The following is a 20,264-nucleotide window of genomic DNA, read 5'->3' as shown; positions in this document are numbered from 1 at the left end:
TTTCCATATTTCACTGCACTGCATTGTAAACTCCTAAATAGAAAGATTTATAGACACTGATAAATGTAACAGCTCTATATATTTGTGGACTAATGTAAAAGGTAAAAAATAAAGGGCTAAACAGAAGCAAATTATTGTGAGTGCCACGTATAGGTGGCTCTGCTCTGTATTGCTTCTTCTTTTTCCCTGTTAATGTGTAATGTGGAAAACTGTATAGGGCAAATGCTATATAAATACAGCACCTTACATGCATCCAATTCTCACATAGTAACATAGTAGATGAGGTTGAAAAGAAAAAATGTGTCCATCAAGTGCAACATGCACAACTGCTAGTGAATCCAGAGACGGCAAAAAAAACTACCAATCTGAAGCCCTGGGGCTGGGGGAATTCCTTCCTGACTCCCAGATGTCAGTTGGACCAGTCCCTGAATTAATTTTGGATTAAGAGCTATTTTTAGAAACCTTGTGTTTCATCCCTTGCTTAAAAGCCATCCAACGCCTGTAGGCAGTGCCACCATTAGAAATCATGGGGCCCTGTACAACAACATTTTTGGTGCCCAGATTTTATAAGAGTGAAATGTTCTAGACCTGACCTGCTGGTAATTCAACCCACATCCTCTCCATACTTGCACTCTATTGCCAATGACCTGCTCAATGCCCACCTACCATGGTGGATACCCACGGCTATCTGAATCACTGCACGGCCCAAACATGGGGAAATACAATATTAAAATAACCTGCTAAGATCAGTAGTAAGGTGTCATTTCCGTCTTAGCCAGAACTTTGCATTGAACAGCTCAGTGAAAATCTATTGGCAAAACTAGAAGAGATTTGTTTCTTACCTGGCAGCAAACTTTGGGGCAAAGCTTCTTGTCATGTTTATCAAAGAACACTGACGATGGCCGGTCAAGCAAGTCCTGATACAAACCATCCATGTCCATTTCTTGTTCTTTAGTCCTGTCCATGTTGGCCGTTAGCCAGTTTCTAACTTCACAGAGATCTATATGTGACATCTCCAGAGTGGAGCCCCAGGTGACCAGGGCAAGAGGCTGAAGAAAGAACACAACAGGCCACAGCATAATATGATAAGACACAAACGCTTCATTGAAAGCTACAATACAACCCACAGCAAAACCACTGAGGGCATTCCTGTTAAAAAACATAACATATAATACCAATAACATTTTTACTTTCACTGCTCTACCTGCCTGAGTACTCTGTGATCTCACCTCTGGTTCATAATGAGTGGTAATGCTTGGGAACACCTGTGGGAAGCCAGATAACTATACTATTATAATCATTTATTTACAATGCACTCAAATATTCTGCATAAGTCTACAGAGCTGAATAGAAGCACTTACACCACAGTATATTCATTATATCAACACTTTGGTTATGGATTCCTAATCCGCAAACCCAAAATCCAGAAAGCTCAGTATTATAGGAAGCCCATCTCCCATAGACTCCAGTTTAAACAAATGGAGCTGAATAAATCCATATTGGTGGTAAAACAATCCTATTAGGTTTATTCAATGTTTAAATAATTTTTAGCAGACTTTGGTTCAAATTACCGAGGATCCTTTATGCAGAGGTACCGTGCATTCTGGATAATAGATCCTATACCTGTATATTTTATTACATTGATTATTGTGCAATGCCAATAAAGGACAATACACTAATTCCAGATCTGTTTCACGTTAAACATTCTTTGAATATATGCTGAAGCAGGGTTAGTGATTGTCTAGGGGCTGATTTGTGAAGCACCAAGGAGCAATAGCACAATGGCTCTCTGGTTACCTCAGTTCATTAAAAGGGTGTTTCGCCTTTGAGTTAAATTTTAGTATGTCATAGAATGGCTAATTCTAAGTAACTTTTCAATTAGTCTTCATTATTTTTTTGTTATAGTTTTTGAATAATTTGCCTACTTCCTCTGACTCTTTCCAGCTTACAAATGGGGGGTCACTGATCCCATCTAAAAAAAACAAATGCTCTGTAAGTCTAAATATGTATTGCTATCGTTCTGTTTTATTACTAATCTTTCTACTCTGGCCTGCTCCTATTCATATTCTAGCCTCTTGTTAAAATCAATGCATGGTTGCTAGGGCAGTTTGGACCCTAGCAACTAGATTGCTGAAATTGCAAACTGGAAAACTGCTGATTAAAAAGCTAAATAACTCAAACCCCACAAATAATAAAAATTAAAACCAATTGCATCATACAACATCATACTAAAAGTAAACTTAAATGTGAACAACCCCTGGTGACATGCTGTAAAGCCCTGTCCCCCACCTCTCAGGATTACCAACAGCCTGAGTGAATTGATAAGCCAATATAAAAGTTGATGGGAGTCAGCAGTGATTCTGAAAAAGGACTGAAACACGACAAGTGATTGACCGGCACTTAAGCAAAACATTGGGATCATTACAACTTCCCTATGCACAGATGTGGTCACATTTCACACGATCACCCTGATGTCAGTTGAATCCTTACTTGGTATAGCAAATAAATAATATGTATGACCTATACAGTTAAATATTGTCTCAGTGATGTAAAATAAGACAAGCGGGTCATACGTCTCCATAGCATTTCATACTGTACCAACTGCTGTTTTAATAATATGTTTAGAACAATATAAAAAAAAAATAAACAAAGACCGGAAATGCGCCTCCAGGTGGCCCCACGAGGAATACAGTAAAAAAACACACACAGTATTTTTTAAGCTGAATAACTGTTTATCTAAAATTAAATGACCAACTAGTACAAATAGCACTCCTAACCAGGTGGGAGTAAGGCCTCACTAACTAACTTGCGCTGACTATCTACCTAAGTAAAGAAGGCAAAGTCCTTTAATGTCCTTCCACAAAACAGTCTCTGTATCTTCAAGCACTTTTTTAGGGTACTGTCCCTTTAAACAGAATACTCACTTCAAATCCTTTTCAGATGCTTTACAGTTTCTCTTCAGGTGAGTACAGCACATTCAGACATATAGGGGCAAATTCACTAAACGACGAAGCGCCCAACGCTTGCGTGAATTCGCCAGCGTAGCAATTTTCGTTAATTCACAATTCACTAACGGACGCTGGCGTAAATTCGCTAGTGTTACTTCGCACCCTTACACCTGGCGAATTTGCACAACGGACGTAACTATGCAAATTCACTGGCGCGCAAATTATTCTGAACGCTACCTTTTACGCCAGACTTTCTTCGCCACCTCAGACCAGGCGAAGTGCAATAGAGTAGATAGGGATTGCTTCAAAAAAAGTTAAAAATGTTTCTAAGTCCCAAAAAAACGCTGGCGTTTTTTCTTTTTTTATGGGTGATAAGCTGAAAAAGATGGAAACATTTTTTGGGGCTACCCTCCTTCCCCCCTACATTTCCTAACTCAGTGGGCACATGTGTAGGGAAAAATAAAAATTTTATTTGCTGTTTTGTTGGTTTCCCAGGCTTGTGTAGTGATGCTACATATACCTCCATTGTAATTTCAATTTGGCGCCGTATGCAAATTAAGCATCGCTACCGTAACTTTGCTTTGCTTGGGGAATTAACGCTAGCGCAACCTCGTAACCTTACGCTTCCCCTCAGCGCAACTTCGGATTTTAGTGAATTTGCGTAGCGCTGGCGAAAATACGCCTGGCAAAGCGGATGATGGTGCAACTACTAATCTTAGTGAATTTCCCACATAGTGCGACTACCAACCCCTTTGGATGCTCAGATGGAAATCCCCTGCTGATGCTGGTTTCTCCAATCTGGATTTCTTTCATGCTCTCTGTCTCTCCAGGCACAGTATATGGCTTCCCTGTGGCAGCCTGATACAAATGTCTGCATTTGGTGAAGCCTCTCAGCTCTCTGGGCCTGCCGGCAGCTCTCTGGTCTCTCTCTCTGTCCACCGTGTGGTTCTCTATGCCAGGCTTTTCTCTTCTGCCAGCATCTGTCACTTCCTCTTCCTGCCAGCCACTCATTAGCTGCTGTGTCACTTCCTGCTACACTGAAATCACTGAACAGCTGGTTGCTAGGTAACAGCTTACAGCACACAGACACAGGCTCTGTACTTGATCTCTTACAGGGATAAGTGCGATGGTTTTGCGCTAATTCCGTACAATTATGTTACAGGAATCCCATTTGATTGGCACTAAGATTCTCACCCATAAAGCCTTGGCTAGGCTCTATGTACCGCTCAGTACACTCAAGTTACTTCAGAGTCAAATCCTGCCCAATTACCACTCACAACACCATTTCAGATGTCTCTGGTAAATATGTGATTATATGGGAAGAAATTCACCATGGTGAACATAAATATACCCCTCCCTTCCAGGATGAGTTGCCATATGCTCTAATTAACTTACTGTCACTGGTCCTATTGATGTGGGACTAGTGCCCTAGGTGCCAGCACTCCCCAGCTGACGTTTTCCACATGGTGTGGATTTGCCCACTGCTACAGTGTTTTTGGGGGAAGGCAGCTAAATATATTAGAGATAGAACAGGGCTAGTGCTCCCACTAGATCCAATAGTCGTGCCACTTAACCAGGATGAGGAATTGTCGCCCGTCACACACAAAGAACCCTGCTATCTATGGGGGGATGTATGTGGGGGGGGGGAAATGATTTCACAACTCTGGAAATCAGCGGGGGACTGACACTTACAATACGGGAAACCATGATTGAAAATATCATCCCTCTGTATAAACTTACGTATATAAGAAGAGGCTGTCCACAAAAATGTGATAAACTCTGAGCTCAATGGATAGAAGCAGAAGCTGACCAGGACCCCTAAATACACATTGAAACCTAAGGTGTGCCTTTAACTTTACTAACGTCCTCCTCCAGATATAGACCTGCCCAATGAAGTCAACACAACCCCTGAATGCACATTAATGATCCCTGCGTGTCCCACTGTAATCAGGAGTAATTGTGATACATCTTATGTGCACCAATGAGACACGACACCAAGTTTACTTGTTAGTTTGTTTATTGTATAAATAAGCATCCTGGGCATACAGTATGTATTATCAGCCTGTAATACTATGTTTTAAACATGCTAAATAAAAGAATTATTTTAAAAAAAATGAACAGGTTTAATACTACCCAGTCCTGCAAAACCTGTACCTCTAGATGTTTCTAGAGAGAAAAATCTATGGGAAAATTTCAAAAAGATCATTTCTCTCCTGTCTGTTAATGATGGTTACTGCTGAAAGAAACAATAGTTTAAACCCCTCACAGTCTTAGAGGATTCCTGCACATAAGAAACAATATGGAATTCAGCAGTTTAATCCTGGAAAGCACTTTCTGACATAATGAATCCTTATTGGAGGCAAAACCAGCCAATTGGGTTTTCATGATTTTCTAGTAGACTTAAGATCCAGCTTACATAAAGATCCCTTATCCAGAAGACCTCTGGTTCCGAGCATTCTGGATAACAGGTCCCATACCTGTACTGATTGCTGAGGGTGATCATAATGATGTACATTGGCGGCTATTATAGAAGGCCAATGTTTTCCAGGCAGCAGCACTGACAACATGGAACAGGTACGTAGAACAGTAGAAGAAAGCTTTCCATCTTCTATTATTCTCCTGGGGATTTCTTGTGTGGCCCTAGGTGGGCGTTTGCATCGTATAGACATTTTTCAGACAATTCTAGACTGTGCATATGTCCAGCAGGGGAAACCTGTGAGAATGAAAGCATATGGCACCAGAGCAGTGCATTTTTAAAGAAGAGGAGCGCAGGTCTGGGGTAGAAAGTAAGTAATTTTTGGAAAAAAAACAGAGAACTTTCCTTAACATCATAATCAATTTGATTCATCTGCAGGTAGGGCACAGGCTAATCCCTCATGCTGCAGGAAAATAGCTGCCTGTGTGCCATGCTCACTGCTTATTGCCATATTATTGAGAACAATCCTAAACAGGTATGGGATCAGGCATCTAGAAACCCGTCTATAAACCCCTTTTAATCAAATCATTGAAATTTTTAAAAACAATTTCCTTTTTCTCTGTAATAGTAAAATAGTACCTTGTACTTGATCCAAACTAAGGCATAATTAATGCTTATTAAAGGTAAAGCAATCCTATTGGGTTCATTTAAAGGAGAACTAAACCCCCTTTCGGCAAAAGTCTCCACTGACCACCTCCCTGCCTCCACCCCTGAATTCTGACCCCTCTAGAAATAGTGACCACACATGCAGAGTCAGCGCAGCGGAGCTCGCAGACACCATCTTCGGTGCTTCGAAATTGTACGTAATGTAAGCGCTGTATTGGCGCATGCTCAAGTGGAGTAATCTTCCTGTTCGATGCAACTGCGCATGCGCCGAAAGCAGCAGAATTTTTCCGAATGGACTCGAAGAATACTGAAGCATTGGAAGATGGCGCCCGTGAGCTCTGCTGACTCTGCATGTACAGTCACTATTTCTAGAGGGGAAAGAATTCAGGGGTAAGACTGTGCAGGGGGGAGGCAGGGAGGGGGCCAGCGGTGGGGACTTTTGTCAAAAGCGAGGTTTAGTTCTCCTTTAATGTTTAAATGCTTTTTTTTTTTTTTTTTTTTTTTAGCAAACTTCAGATATGGAGACCCAAGAATTCTGGATAACAGGCCCCATACCTGTATATGATATGGCACCACAAGGAGCTTTGGTAGCCAGGGCAAGGGTGGTAATGTAGGGGCCACACTTGTGACACTGCTGTAAATGTGTCTGCGCCCTAAGAAACAAGGGAGTTCATTTATGTAGGGGACAGGAAGAATCCTTCCCCTGTTTGTCTTCCAGTGACATCATCCAGCCCAGTTGCATGCTGGATAGTGACCCGATTGGCTGGGAACCCCAGTGCATCCTGGGGAGAAAGGGTGTGCCTGACTTTGGAGCCAAAAGCACAGGGTCTCCCAGGAAGAGAGCTGAGAGAGCCAGCGTGAGTAGCTGTAAGATTGTGAGGTGCAGAGAAGAAGCTGCTGAATCTGGGGAGATTGAGCCCAGCCTGTCCCCTGCCAAGTTGCTGCAAACTCAGAAGGAGAAAGGTGCCACTAGTGAGACTGATTCTGCTGCAGAGCTGTGTGTGATCTCCTGTGTGAATTCCTCTGAGAGCACCCCGGTGAGTGAGCCACCCAAGGGAGGATACTGGCACGGATACAAGCGTGGGGCCCCATACTGAAGACAGCTGTTAACCCTTTACCTGCTACAAGAGAGCTGCTGCCAACATTCAAAAGGGAGAGGTACTTTTGGGGAATAAGGTAGCGCTACCTGGGGAGTAAGAGCTCTGGGGAAGGGACAATCATTTGAACTGTGTGATTATTAACCCCTTCAGGAGGATTGGGACTGTGATATCTACCAAGGACTGTGTGAAGCAACAGTTAAGCACCTAATAGTGGTTTAGGGAGTGTCCCACGTGTCCCCAGTGTAGGAGTGCAGAGTGTATTAGTTGCCCAAGTGTTTACTTTTTGTTTATATAAAGTTTATATTGGTTCAAATTGCAAACTGTGTGTTTTATTATTCCTAGTGTAACCCCCTGAGGTGTCTTCCTCAGTGTTCACTAGGTGGAGGCACTGCGCTGTAATTCCCAGTTCCCAGTACTTTTCAATGCAAAAGGGACTCAGGGCCCCTGGATTGCCAAGGGTAAGTGGTGATTTAAAGAGACAGTAACCAAATTAGTGTTACATTTTGGAGGCACTGCTGAGATGTCGACTGGGAAGCTGGATATGTTTGATGAAAATATGTCTTCATTTGAAACTCCACAAACTGTTCGCCAGTGGTGTACTGCATTGGGACTTAACCCTCGAAAGGTTGCCGCTGTAGGGCCTATGGTGCCCAGAGTGAAAGAAGAATTTATTTACCAAATTCTCGATGGGGAACAGACTTTTTACCGCCCAAGAGTGGCTGCGTCACGGAGAGATTCTGCTGGGGTCCTACTAAATGTTCTTATAGAAAGCCCTAAAGAGATAGATCGTGACCGGGTTCCCCCTGATATTGATGCTGAAAGTGAAGGGCCCTGGAAGATTGTTCTGCCTGATATGTCTGATGATGCAGATGAGTTAACTTCCCAGGGTGATGCCCTTACTACTCAGTATGCTGTGAAGGCACAGGAAAGTGTGCTGCGGGACAAGACATTGTTTGATTCACCAGCTGGGAAGAGTCAAGTAAAGAGATGTCCATCCTGTGAGAGCGTGGTCTCCAAGGGGAGTCGGCATAGCTCTGGTTGCCGGCTGGATACCCCAGAGATTGTGAGCGCGCTGGGACAACTGACTGACCAACTAACACAGCTGGCCTGGAATGGTAATTTTAAGAGACTTAAAGTGTTTTCCGGCACAGATCCTGTACCTACTGGTGAAGAGTCCTTTGAGAGCTGGAGAGACTCCACTGTTGTGTCCGTGAGAGATTGGACTGGCCCCGAGACAACTATGAGAAGGAAGATCCTTGAGAGTCTCCGCAGTCCTGCCGTGGATGTTGTTAAATCCTATATGGTTGGCCACCCTGATGCTACTTCAGGTGATCTGATTGAAGTCCTGGAGGTGACGTTTGGCCCTGTAGAGAGTGCTACAGAGATGCTTCATCGCTTCCACTCTACCTTTCAAAAGAGAAGGAAGATTTGTCTGTTTATCTTGTGCGGCTAGAACAAGGCCTGAGACTGCTAGTGAGCCGTGGTGCAATTTCATACGGTGAAATGGATCCTCTGAGAATTCGCCAATTAAAGAGAGGGACCCTGAATAGTGACCCTGTTGCCATGACAATTAGAGCACACTACCAGGATAAGTTACCCCCTGGGTACATTGCTCTGATGGAGAGAGTGCGGCGAGAGGAGGCGGATGCCTATGTGAGGGTCAGACGAAGTCCCACTTCAGGGCATACAGAGAAATCCCCTGCTGATGCTAAACTGTTGGAGGAAAACAAGAAGCTTCGCAAAGAGTTGGAGGAGTTAAAAGCTCAACTGTCAGAGAGAGCCAGACCACCCCCAGCTGAGGCTAAGAAAATTCCTAAGTGTTACCGGTGTGGCAAGCTTGGCCACATCCAGCCAAACTGTCCAGTTCCTGATGAAGGTGAAACCTAATCTGCACTGTGTAAAGTACGCCGCAGGCGTAGAAGTTTCTTTGGAAGATGTTACAAGTGCCAAGTGATGGGTCATCAGGCCCGGAATTGTAAGACTTACAAAAATGTTACAGTACAGAAGTCTTATTATGAGCCTTCCATCTGTGAGAGTGACTCCCTTGAAGAGGATAAGGTGTTGAGTCGAGAGAAGACTACTGTGGAGAACCCTATTGGCATGAAGGTGGTCCCTGAAACCTCTGATACCCCCGATAGATCTAAAGGACTGGGTCTGGGTAAGCGCAGGTCTTCATGTTAGGGTCTCAGGTAACAGTAGTGACACCAACATTATTGACTGTTTTACTGTTCAGGCATGCCAGGGCGTACGGCAAGCGAGGTCGTTGCCGTTTTGTCCAAGGGGAGAATGTAGGGGACAGGAAGAATCCTTCCCCTGTTTGTCTTCCAGTGACATCATCCAGCCCAGTTGCATGCTGGATAGTGACCCGATTGGCTGGGAACCCCAGTGCATCCTGGGGAGAAAGGGTGTGCCTGACTTTGGAGCCAAAAGCACAGGGTCTCCCAGGAAGAGAGCTGAGAGAGCCAGCGTGAGTAGCTGTAAGATTGTGAGGTGCAGAGAAGAAGCTGCTGAATCTGGGGAGATTGAGCCCAGCCTGTCCCCTGCCAAGTTGCTGCAAACTCAGAAGGAGAAAGGTGCCACTAGTGAGACTGATTCTGCTGCAGAGCTGTGTGTGATCTCCTGTGTGAATTCCTCTGAGAGCACCCCGGTGAGTGAGCCACCCAAGGGAGGATACTGGCACGGATACAAGCGTGGGGCCCCATACTGAAGACAGCTGTTAACCCTTTACCTGCTACAAGAGAGCTGCTGCCAACATTCAAAAGGGAGAAGTACTTTTGGGGAATAAGGTAGCGCTACCTGGGGAGTAAGAGCTCTGGGGAAGGGACAATCATTTGAACTGTGTGATTATTAACCCCTTCAGGAGGATTGGGACTGTGATATCTACCAAGGACTGTGTGAAGCAACAGTTAAGCACCTAATAGTGGTTTAGGGAGTGTCCCACGTGTCCCCAGTGTAGGAGTGCAGAGTGTATTAGTTGCCCAAGTGTTTACTTTTTGTTTATATAAAGTTTATATTGGTTCAAATTGCAAACTGTGTGTTTTATTATTCCTAGTGTAACCCCCTGAGGTGTCTTCCTCAGTGTTCACTAGGTGGAGGCACTGCGCTGTAATTCCCAGTTCCCAGTACTTTTCAATGCAAAAGGGACTCAGGGCCCCTGGATTGCCAAGGGTAAGTGGTGATTTAAAGAGACAGTAACCAAATTAGTGTTACATTTACAAAGGCACTTAATGATAGCAGCAAATAACATTGACATTGAAAAGGGGAGTTTATGTGTCTTATAAGACCTGCTGTAAAGTGGCTCACCCTACTGCCCCCACTGTATAGTCATAATGGTATTAGCCATTCTAAAGCTTGGAGATAATAATCTAAGCAATTACATGCATGGGAGAGTAAATCCAAAACCTATGATATCATCCCAGCCCCCGTAGCAATGTAGCGAAGAGCAAGTCAAGTTAACTTCCCCTTTAAATTCTCCCCTGCATGTTGTTTTTAGTAAAATCCCTCTGCAATTCTTCCCAGGGACAACGTTTTCCTAATAAAGAGAGTCGGGAGCTTTTAGGGGATGTGAGGAGCCCGGCCATTACTGCGCACTTCCGCACAACTCGCAGCGATCACCGAGATTAGCAGCGGCACCACAGAGCTCAGATGCCCCATCCTGTTTTCTGACTGGGAGGAGTTAGGGGATTTACCAAGAAACACGTCATATCGCCGCACTGTTCTTTCCACTGTACACGCAGCCCAAATACGCGTGACACGATCTATCCAATCAGAGGGCTCCTGACGCTATAGCCTAATCTGATTGGGTGTTGGTAGAGACTCTATACTTTGTGCTGCAGCCTGGTAGAGTCTGTAGCGTCGCTGGCGTGGGAAGACGTGTGGGTTACATGTTACAGGGACTGCCCGGGAATTACCGTATATCTCTCTACTGAGAACACTTGGAGCCTCACTGTACGTTCTAATGAGCCGCAGTTGCCTTTCCCCTGTTTTCCATCGATATTTACAGACAGTGGATATTTCATGTATGAAGTGAAATGGCGCATGCGCTGTATAGCAATAGTTTAGATGGGAATAGTTCTGTTACCTTGTTAAAGAGTTGGGTCACGTTTAATGTTTAATTCTAAGCAACGTTTTAATTGGTTTTATTATTTTTTTTTGGATAGTTTTTGAATTATTTGCCACCTCCTAAATCTTTTCAGCTTTCAAATGGGGGGGTCACTAACCCCATCTAAAATACAAATGCTCTGTAAGGCTACACATTTATTGTTATTGCTACTTGTTGTTACCTTTCTATTCAGTCCCTCTCCTATTCACAGTCCAGTCTATTCTTCAAACCAATATATATAGTTGCTAGGGTTATCTGGACCCTAGCAACCAGATTGCTTTAATTGCAAACTAGAGAGCATCTGAATAAATCACAAATAATACGAAAACCAATTGCAAATTGTCTCAGAATATCACTGTATCATACTAAATATTACTTTTAAAGGTGAACTACCCCTTTAAATGTTATCCCATCTGTAACCTCAGACCAAGTTAATGACTCAGTGTATTATAACACTCAGTATTGTAACATACTCAATATTTCTTTTATAATAAAGGATTATTTTGTTTTATTCATGCCTGTTTGTGGGATATGTAAGTGTCTGCTATATATTATATGGGGTATGGATTAACTCTGCTGTCAAACACTGCTAATATAATAAATGTGTCTCACAAGCGACTCCCACCTCCAGTCTCAAGGTAACACAACAGTTTATCTAAATTCTGCAGAATTGTGGGGGTCAGAGTGATCAGACATGTGTATGAGGCAGTTGGCCAGTGATCTCTTTGCTTTCTCCCACCATTTCTTATTGACTGTTCTACCTCTCAGCCACCGTATTTCTGTCTTGTGCTCTTAGCCTCCCTGTTGCTAAACTGAATAATCTTCGTTTCCATCGAGGTTTTGACATCTTAAATGACATTTTGTAGATGGTTCATCCCATTTTAATTGTATGTATACTAACATCATTAAACAAATATATATGTATGAGGCAGAGGAGCCCCTGTCATTAAATTACAATAATGCCCAAGACTTGAATATGACAAGTTTAATCCCATTCCAGTTGAGCCCAGTTAGGTTTGATAAACTCCATAATTTTGCGTAATAATTTATTAAAGAAAAAAATTAGAAAAATCGCCAGAAAAAAAATAAAGGTTGTATAGAAGTGAATGGGAATATACACTCTAACAACTTTATTTATTTATTCATTTATTTGTCCAGTTTTTTTAAATATTTGGATTTCAGAATGGAAATGAATGGAACAATGTATTTCCCGCTGGCATGTGGCTTCCTATAAAAAAAATCTGTGAGAATATTTTGTTCATTTTTTTCTTAAATAAGCTAGCATTTGAGAGAAAAAAAGTGTGTTTTTTCCCCACAAACTCCAATTTTGATAAATATGCCCTAATGGTTGCCTAGGTACAGTAATAATACTCTTTTACATGCTAGTAGTAGTCATCCTAAGCATGTGATAAGAGGGATACCCACTGGGCAGTTTTTATGTCTGAGACGGATCTGCACCACTTGGGACTTCTTCAATAAGTAGGCGATGTCCCTTAGGGATCATTTCTTGGAGAGGGGTTATGCCCAAACAGATTTTAAAAAGGCATATGATAGGGCGGTGGGTGCAACCTGTAATGATTTATTGAATAACAAAGCCAGGTGTACTAGTTCTAATACCCATACAGGACAATATACAGCGATTCACACTGGATCACGATATCCCCGTGTAATTACTACTTATACATCCGATACCCCCGCCTCCAAAAGATATTACGCAAATATTGGAGTGTTCTGAGTGATCCAGTTTTGAAAAAACTTATACCTGCCCAACTAGGTTTTACATTTAGGAAAGGAAAAAGCTTAGGTTCACAACTATCACCCAGCCTCTACTCAGAGGCTAGTAACACGGCTAAGTCCAATTGGCTGAGTGTTAAGGGATGTTATAAGTGCGGGAGGCCACGATGTCATTCATGTGGTTTTATGAGGCCCTTGAAGGAATTCACCTCCAGGACAGACACCCGGTCTTACAAGATTAATTTTTTTGCTAATTGTGGCACCAAATACGTGGTCTATCTCATTACATGCAGGTGTGGTGTACAGTATATTGGTAAGACCATTAGACCGGTCAGGAAACGCACTTAAGATGTGTTTCTAAGTACGATAAGAGTTCAGCAGTGGCAAAACATCTATTAGAGGAACATGATGGTAGTACATGCATCTCTTTTCAAATTATTGATCTAGTAAACCCAGGAGCTAGAAAAGGAGATATGGAGAAGCGACTCCTCAAGAGGGAGACTTACTGGATTTACACTCTAGATACCATCATGCCCTGCGGCCTGAATAGGGATTGGGAAGTCAGTCTCAGCCTATGGGGAAGGTCCCCATAGGCTTTCTATCAATTTTTAGGTCGAAGACAATCGTTCGATCGATGGATTAAAATCCAGTTCGATCTAACGAATAGCGATAAATCCTTCGACTTCGATATTCGAAGTAAATTTGCCCCATAGTGTGCATTGTCTGTAACCATGGTTGCTATAAAGTTGTGAGGAAGTGCCTTAGTGCACGAAACGCGTCAGTGTTGAGTAATATGCATTGTACCTAAACTGACAAATTTTAATGGATTAAATAAAGTACAATATTTTATATTTTGGAAGTCGTGTCAGAGAAATCCGTATTTATCATGTCAACCAGGAGTAAATATGTAAGTATATGTAAGGTTGATTTATTCCACCAACGTCTTCAATAACTTTACATTGTGCTGACAAGCAGGGAGCACATGTACATTATTGTTTGGTGATGCGTAAGAATCACAAGTAATAGGGATTAGGTCACATGATTGTAGGTGCCTCTGAGAGGACATAGTGGTAGGGATCCTTGACTGGCACAACAAACTTGGCTCATTATGTGTGATCTGCATTATTTACCTAGTGAATACAAGAATATATTGCATACTTTATTAATGGTTTATATTTCCAATATTGTTTTTGCAACACTACAGGGCAACACCCAAGTTCTTCCTTTGACTTGTATTAATTTATAGAGGGTGCATGGGTCTGATGTAAGATCGTGGTGGGACCAGTGTGACAATTCTTTTTCATACTGAGTATCAGGAACACTTTTATACCAGATTGTTATACATCAAATATTTTTACTTGTTTTTAACTTTATCAATTTTGCCCTCATGGTATATATTTTTAACAGAGCTATTAAATGTTACGTTTTATTTCTCTGTTTTAAATATATTGATAATGGGTTGAGTGCAGAGGATTCTTGTAGTTGACTATATGTATTTTGTGGTCACAGCCTCATTGCACCCCCGCCTAATGGTTTTAAAAAATAGTGGTGAGCACAACTTTCCCTTGTATGTTTTATTTAAGTCCAATCTTTTGGTATCTGTGGATTGTGAACAGCCTATCGCATGTTTGGCACTTTAATCACTATAAGCACTTTGGGGGAAATTTACTAAAGGGCGAAATGGCTAACGCTGGCGAAAATTCGCCAGTGTGACGTCATTTCGGCACTTCGCCAATTTACTAACAGTTGCTGGTGTAATTTAGCTGGTGTAATTTCTGCAAGGAGATAGATTCTGGCACAACTTTTCACTCTAACGCCAGGTGAATTTTCACTCTGGCGAAAGAGCACTAAGATGCGGATTTTACTGAACGTTACCTCTATCGCCAGACTTGCCTTCGCCACCGCAGACGAGGCGAAGTGCAATAGAGTAGATAGGAGTTTTTCAAAAAAAAAGTTAAAAATTTTTCTAAGTCCCAAAAAACTCTGGTGTCCTTTTTACAGGGTGATAGGCTGAAAAAGATCGAAACAATTTTTTTGGGGTACCCTCATTCCGCCCTACATTTGATAACATATGGCACCTAAACTAAACTGTGGGCACATGTGTAGGGCATTATAACAACTTTATATAATTGTATTAAGGTTCCCTGGCCTTGTGTAGTGTAATGGATTTGCTGCAACATATACGGCCATTGTTCTTTAACTGCACGCCATATGCAAATTAGCCGACGATATCGTAACTTCGAACTGCTGAGCGTATTTTTGCTAGCGCAACTTCGCTAGCGTTTGTTACCCTGTGCGCAACTTCGGATCTTCGTGAATTAGCAGGCGAATTTATGCCTGGCGAAGTGTTGCGATGTGCGCAGAGCCATCGCTGGCGAATTTTCGCCGGTTAGTGAATTTGCCCCTTTATATTTATGAATTTTTTAAATGAATTTGCACAATTGATTCAATGACCACAAACAGTAGTTTCTTTTTAACACATGAACTTTATTTGAATCACTATGAATTTCTTACATGAATTGAATTAATATATTTTCCAGTTTGTTTTTTCCTTTTGTCCACACAAATTACTTTCGAATTTATAAATACAGGTATAGGATCCGTTATCACATTATCCAGAAGGTTCTGAATTACGGAATGAACATCTCCCATAGACTCCATTATAATCAAATAATCCAATTTTTTTTTTAAAGGATTCCCTTTTTCTCCGTAATAATAAAACAGTACCTTGTACTTGATCCCAACTAAGATATAATTAATCCTTATTGGAAGCAGACCCAGCCTATTGGGGTTATTTAATATTTTCATGATTTTCTAGTAGACTTAAGGTATAAAGATCCAAATTACGGAAAAATCTGTTATCTGCAAAACCCCAGGTCCCAAGCATTCTGGATAACAGGTCCCATACCTATATTGGATTGTGCGACTGCAATAACTCTTCTGGTGGTTCCTTTCTTTTTGGACATTTTGTAACAAACTCTTGATATTAATAATTGTGTTTTGGTTTTGTGGAAAGAAACGCAATATCAAATTTGAAAAAAAATATTAGACATTCGAGTTTTTCTTAAATAAACTCCCAGTCTAATTGTGAGTATATTCAAATTGGAAAAAAAAAATCACATGAATTTGAAATTCAGCCTTTGATAAATGGGCCTCTAAATATTTACATGATTTTCTAGTACATCGCTGGTGGCCCATGGGTCCTTCATTTGTGGCCCGCAAACCTCAGGGGGAATAAATGCAGTTTATATAAAGCCATCCTTGCAGAACATCTGATTTGCATTGTGCGCTTCTCTAGATAAAGTTTTGAGCCGTGAGAGTGAGATTATGTTGGACTGCAGGTGATTAAAAATGTATCAAACTTTTCAATGATGCTCATATTCGGAATTGAAATGTTTCTTATCTGCTGCTGGATTTAGCCAAAGGGAGTGGAGTGTGAGTGTGAAAAATTGCAGTCCTCAGTACCAAAGAAGTAGAAAAAAAGGTAAGCACTGGGGAGCAGGGGGGCGGCATCACAGGAGGCATAGAATCACTGTGGATAACAGGTCCCATACCTGTACTATAGAATCAGGGAATTTCAGATTGAATTCGCTAGGGGGCTGCCCAACATTTGCATTTCCCCCTTGTCACAAGGCAAATTTGATAAAGAAGATTATAATCTGGGAAAGGAACTTCTAAATCTTGTTAATCTTATTAAAATGCAGTTCCTATCCCCAATTCCTATAAATCAGGCATGTCCAAAGTGCGGCCCGGGGGCCAATTGTGGCCCTTTTTTAAATTTACACCGGCCCTCAGCCTCCATCATGAAATTAATAATAATGAGGCCCCCCAGCACAGTACGATCAGGAATCCTATAGCAAAGGTCTAATCCCATAGACACAAAGATTTTTCTTGCCGAACGACCGATTTTAACGAAGTCCGACCAATCAGCTTCAGTATAGACCAAGTGGCAGATCATTTCACTAATGTGCCCAAATATTACTGCTACGATTACTCGATTCCTGTAATTTAATTAATGGTTCAAAGAGTGTCAGGCTGAATGGTCGGCCCCCACACATTTTCCCCTCTGGCCCTCGGTGCAAAACGTTTGGGCACTCCTGTTATAAGTCTTTAGGAACACTCCCTGATGGCTGCCTAAATATTTCTTTAAACAACAGAATTATCTGATTATCCTGTTTATTTGAAACAATAAGGACTTTAGGTTTTTTATACCTGTGCTTCAAAGATTGGTATTTACAGGGGGTTATGCATGACTTTTATCTTTATTATTTAGCAGCTATCTTGGTTACTGTTCCATGGTGGTGTGAATCAGGTCTATTCTAACCCTGCTATTGTTATAGAGATTGTGGTGCTGGGATCCCTGGAAACATTAAGAGCTCTGCCATAAGGGGACAGGGAGGTACACCAAACCATTACCACTTCTATGATCACTAGATTGAAGGCTTGGACCACTGCACAAAAACTCCTGCCACCTAAAGGAGATTCAATCTACTCTCCCAACACTCCACTCTGGTGAAGCCTGGTCTCCAGCACTTTAATGGTTTCTCCGACTTTCAGCGGTGCGTCCGATTAGGGATCAAATGCTTACAGGATTTCCACCATTTAGACCAATTGCATGTTACAGAAGGTCTAACTCCCAACATATGTTTTAGGTACTGGCAGCTCAAGTATGCGGCATGTCTTCACTCGATGGACCTAAACTGGAAGCTACTATCTTTCAAAATAAGCTCCAGCTTCATATTTCTGCCTAGATTTCTCAAGTCCTTATGCTCCCAACAACCAAAAGCAACTCGCCTGCTATGGAAAATGGTCGGCAGATATACCTCCCTTCATTGAAAAAACTGGGCTACAATGTTGCGGCATCTCCTAGTTTGAATGGTATCAGCCAAAGACAAGCTTAAACAAATTTATATTTATTATTTTATATATTTTTATATGGTGCTGACCATACATTTTCAAGTACTGGTCCCAGGTATTTGCCTTTGTATTAGAACCTCGCCCTGCGACTGACACTTGGCACAGTTACCTCCAATGAAAGCAGAACCTTGGATAGATGGAAGTGGTCAATAAAGCCCTATCATTTTACAAAACAACGTATATTGCCAGGGGATTTAGGGCAAGTTTATCAACATTTGGCTGCTATAGGCAACGAACACCCTTACCACAGTCCATATGTTCTGTAAGAAAAAAATTCACTGATTGTGAACTGATGTGAGCCATATTTGACCGAACTCCCATCATCCTCCCCTCTTCTTGAAAAGTAATTCAGAGCTAAAATTGTAGTTGTTCCTACTCAAAAGGCTTGTAGTTTGGGGTCCCCAGCAAATAAAATGAATCTAGACTGCCATTTACTACCTTTAATGATAGTTTGGTCACTTGTGGCACTTTTAATTCGAATCTATGAAGGATACACACACAGCTTGAATGTGTTTCACTAATTCTGAAGACACATTAATATGAACACTGTTGTGAGGAGTGAAGATAAAATCTGCTGTTTAATGGGCACGTTTGAAGGCCATGTATCACTGACATAAGAGAGGCTTGGAAACATAATAAGCAGATAATGGCAGTGGTTGCACTAGTATGAATCTGCACATCACGTTAACCTGCAGGAACCTTAGATGTAACAGTATTATTTAATAATGGTGTAATGGATAAGGAACTTTTGGAGGCACACATCTGGCTTGTTTGTCCTACTGTTGGATAGCCATGCTCTAAAGGACACAATTGTATAGTGCAGGGGTCCCCAACCACCGGGCTGCGGCCAAGAACCGGGCAGCGGACAGTCCTGAACTGGGCCGCCTAACAATGAACGTGGTGCTCGAATTTCACCCAAATTGGTCGCCGACCCCTCTTACTCCCACTGGCAACCTTCCTTAACCCCCCCGCCCCACCGTCCCCGACCTCCCCCCGGTCCTTGAAAAAAAAATTGCCTCTTTTTTGGTCCCAGGGCCAAAAAAGGTTGGGGACCCCTGGTATAGTGGCTACCATCATAAGATAAACCCTATGTTATTGGGTGCGTTAACCAACACGTATGTGCATGTGTATGTACCCCAATCAATTTCTGTCTATGTGTATTTGTTCCCAAATGCTTCCCACATAGCAAGATACAAAATGTGTTTTATGGTAGATTCAGATCCATCAAGCTCAAGCATCAGATCATCACAAACAAAATCAAACAGGTTCATGTAATCCAGTTATGAGTGTTGAATGTGTTTATTTCAATTATTTTTATTTGCTCATTTGTACAATATCTAGACTCCAAACTTCTATTGTGAAAGGTGCGGGATGAGTAATGCCGTGCAGATGCTTAAACAATGTCACTGGTGTGACAGTTGTGCCTCTTAGGGTAAGGTTACACTGGGCGATTTGGGGAGATTTAGGAAACTTCGGAAGACTTCGGAATACGAAGCGACGCGTGTGCCATGCCGTAGGCGATTTTTCATTTTAGCCGGCGCAAGACAGAGGTAAAGCATTTGGGGAGATTGAGGCGATTAGTCACCAGGCGACTAAATCTCCCCAAATCGCCCAGTGTGACCTTATCCTTACCTTTTCGATGGTTATACTTGGAAACACCTGTGGGGAGATAGACAACTATATTGTTATCATCATCCTTTATTGACAACATGCTGAAATATTCTGCTGCCTTTTACAGAGATTATACATCATTCCCATCAGTCCCTTCCCCAACAGAGCTTACAATCTAAGGTCACAATCTAATTTATTACATTCACACATACAAGGATCAGTTTTATCAGGAGCCAATTAACCTGCCTGTATGTAGTTGGAGTGTTGGAGGAAACCCACACAAGCCAGGGGAGAACATCCATACCCTTTAGATAAGCCACAATTGCCTCCATTGATATTTTATAGTGATTGCACAATCAATAATTTTCAACGCTTTGCATCTGAAATTACCCCCACACTGGAAATTGTACCTGGTCTGACACCTCAAGCCATTTTCCCATGTCATTTTGGGCCACATAGTTCCCTCCAGCACCTCCAGCCTGCCTATATCTAGGTAAGTCTCCAACAGTTTTTTATTTGATTGTTTTTAAAAATATCTTATTTCCTGCTGTTACTATAAAGAATGAAAATCACAATGTATCATTACTATTTTTATTCTATCTTTTTTTCTATTTGCAGTTCTGGCAGTGCTGATGGCTTGTTTTTACCTGTAGCAGTCCATTCCACAAGGAAGTAAAGAAGTGCAATTTATTTCTGTAATGCCAGCGCCATGCGATGAAAAGATTCCAGGAGTGAAGTGAAAGTAACAATTGAGTGCAGCCAGTCCTGTA

Source organism: Xenopus laevis, chromosome 2L, assembly GCF_017654675.1.
Source record: "Xenopus laevis strain J_2021 chromosome 2L, Xenopus_laevis_v10.1, whole genome shotgun sequence".
Taxonomy (NCBI): Eukaryota; Metazoa; Chordata; class Amphibia; order Anura; family Pipidae; genus Xenopus; species Xenopus laevis.
The sequence above is the reverse complement of the archived record's forward strand: the minus strand, read 5'-3'. Positions refer to the sequence as shown.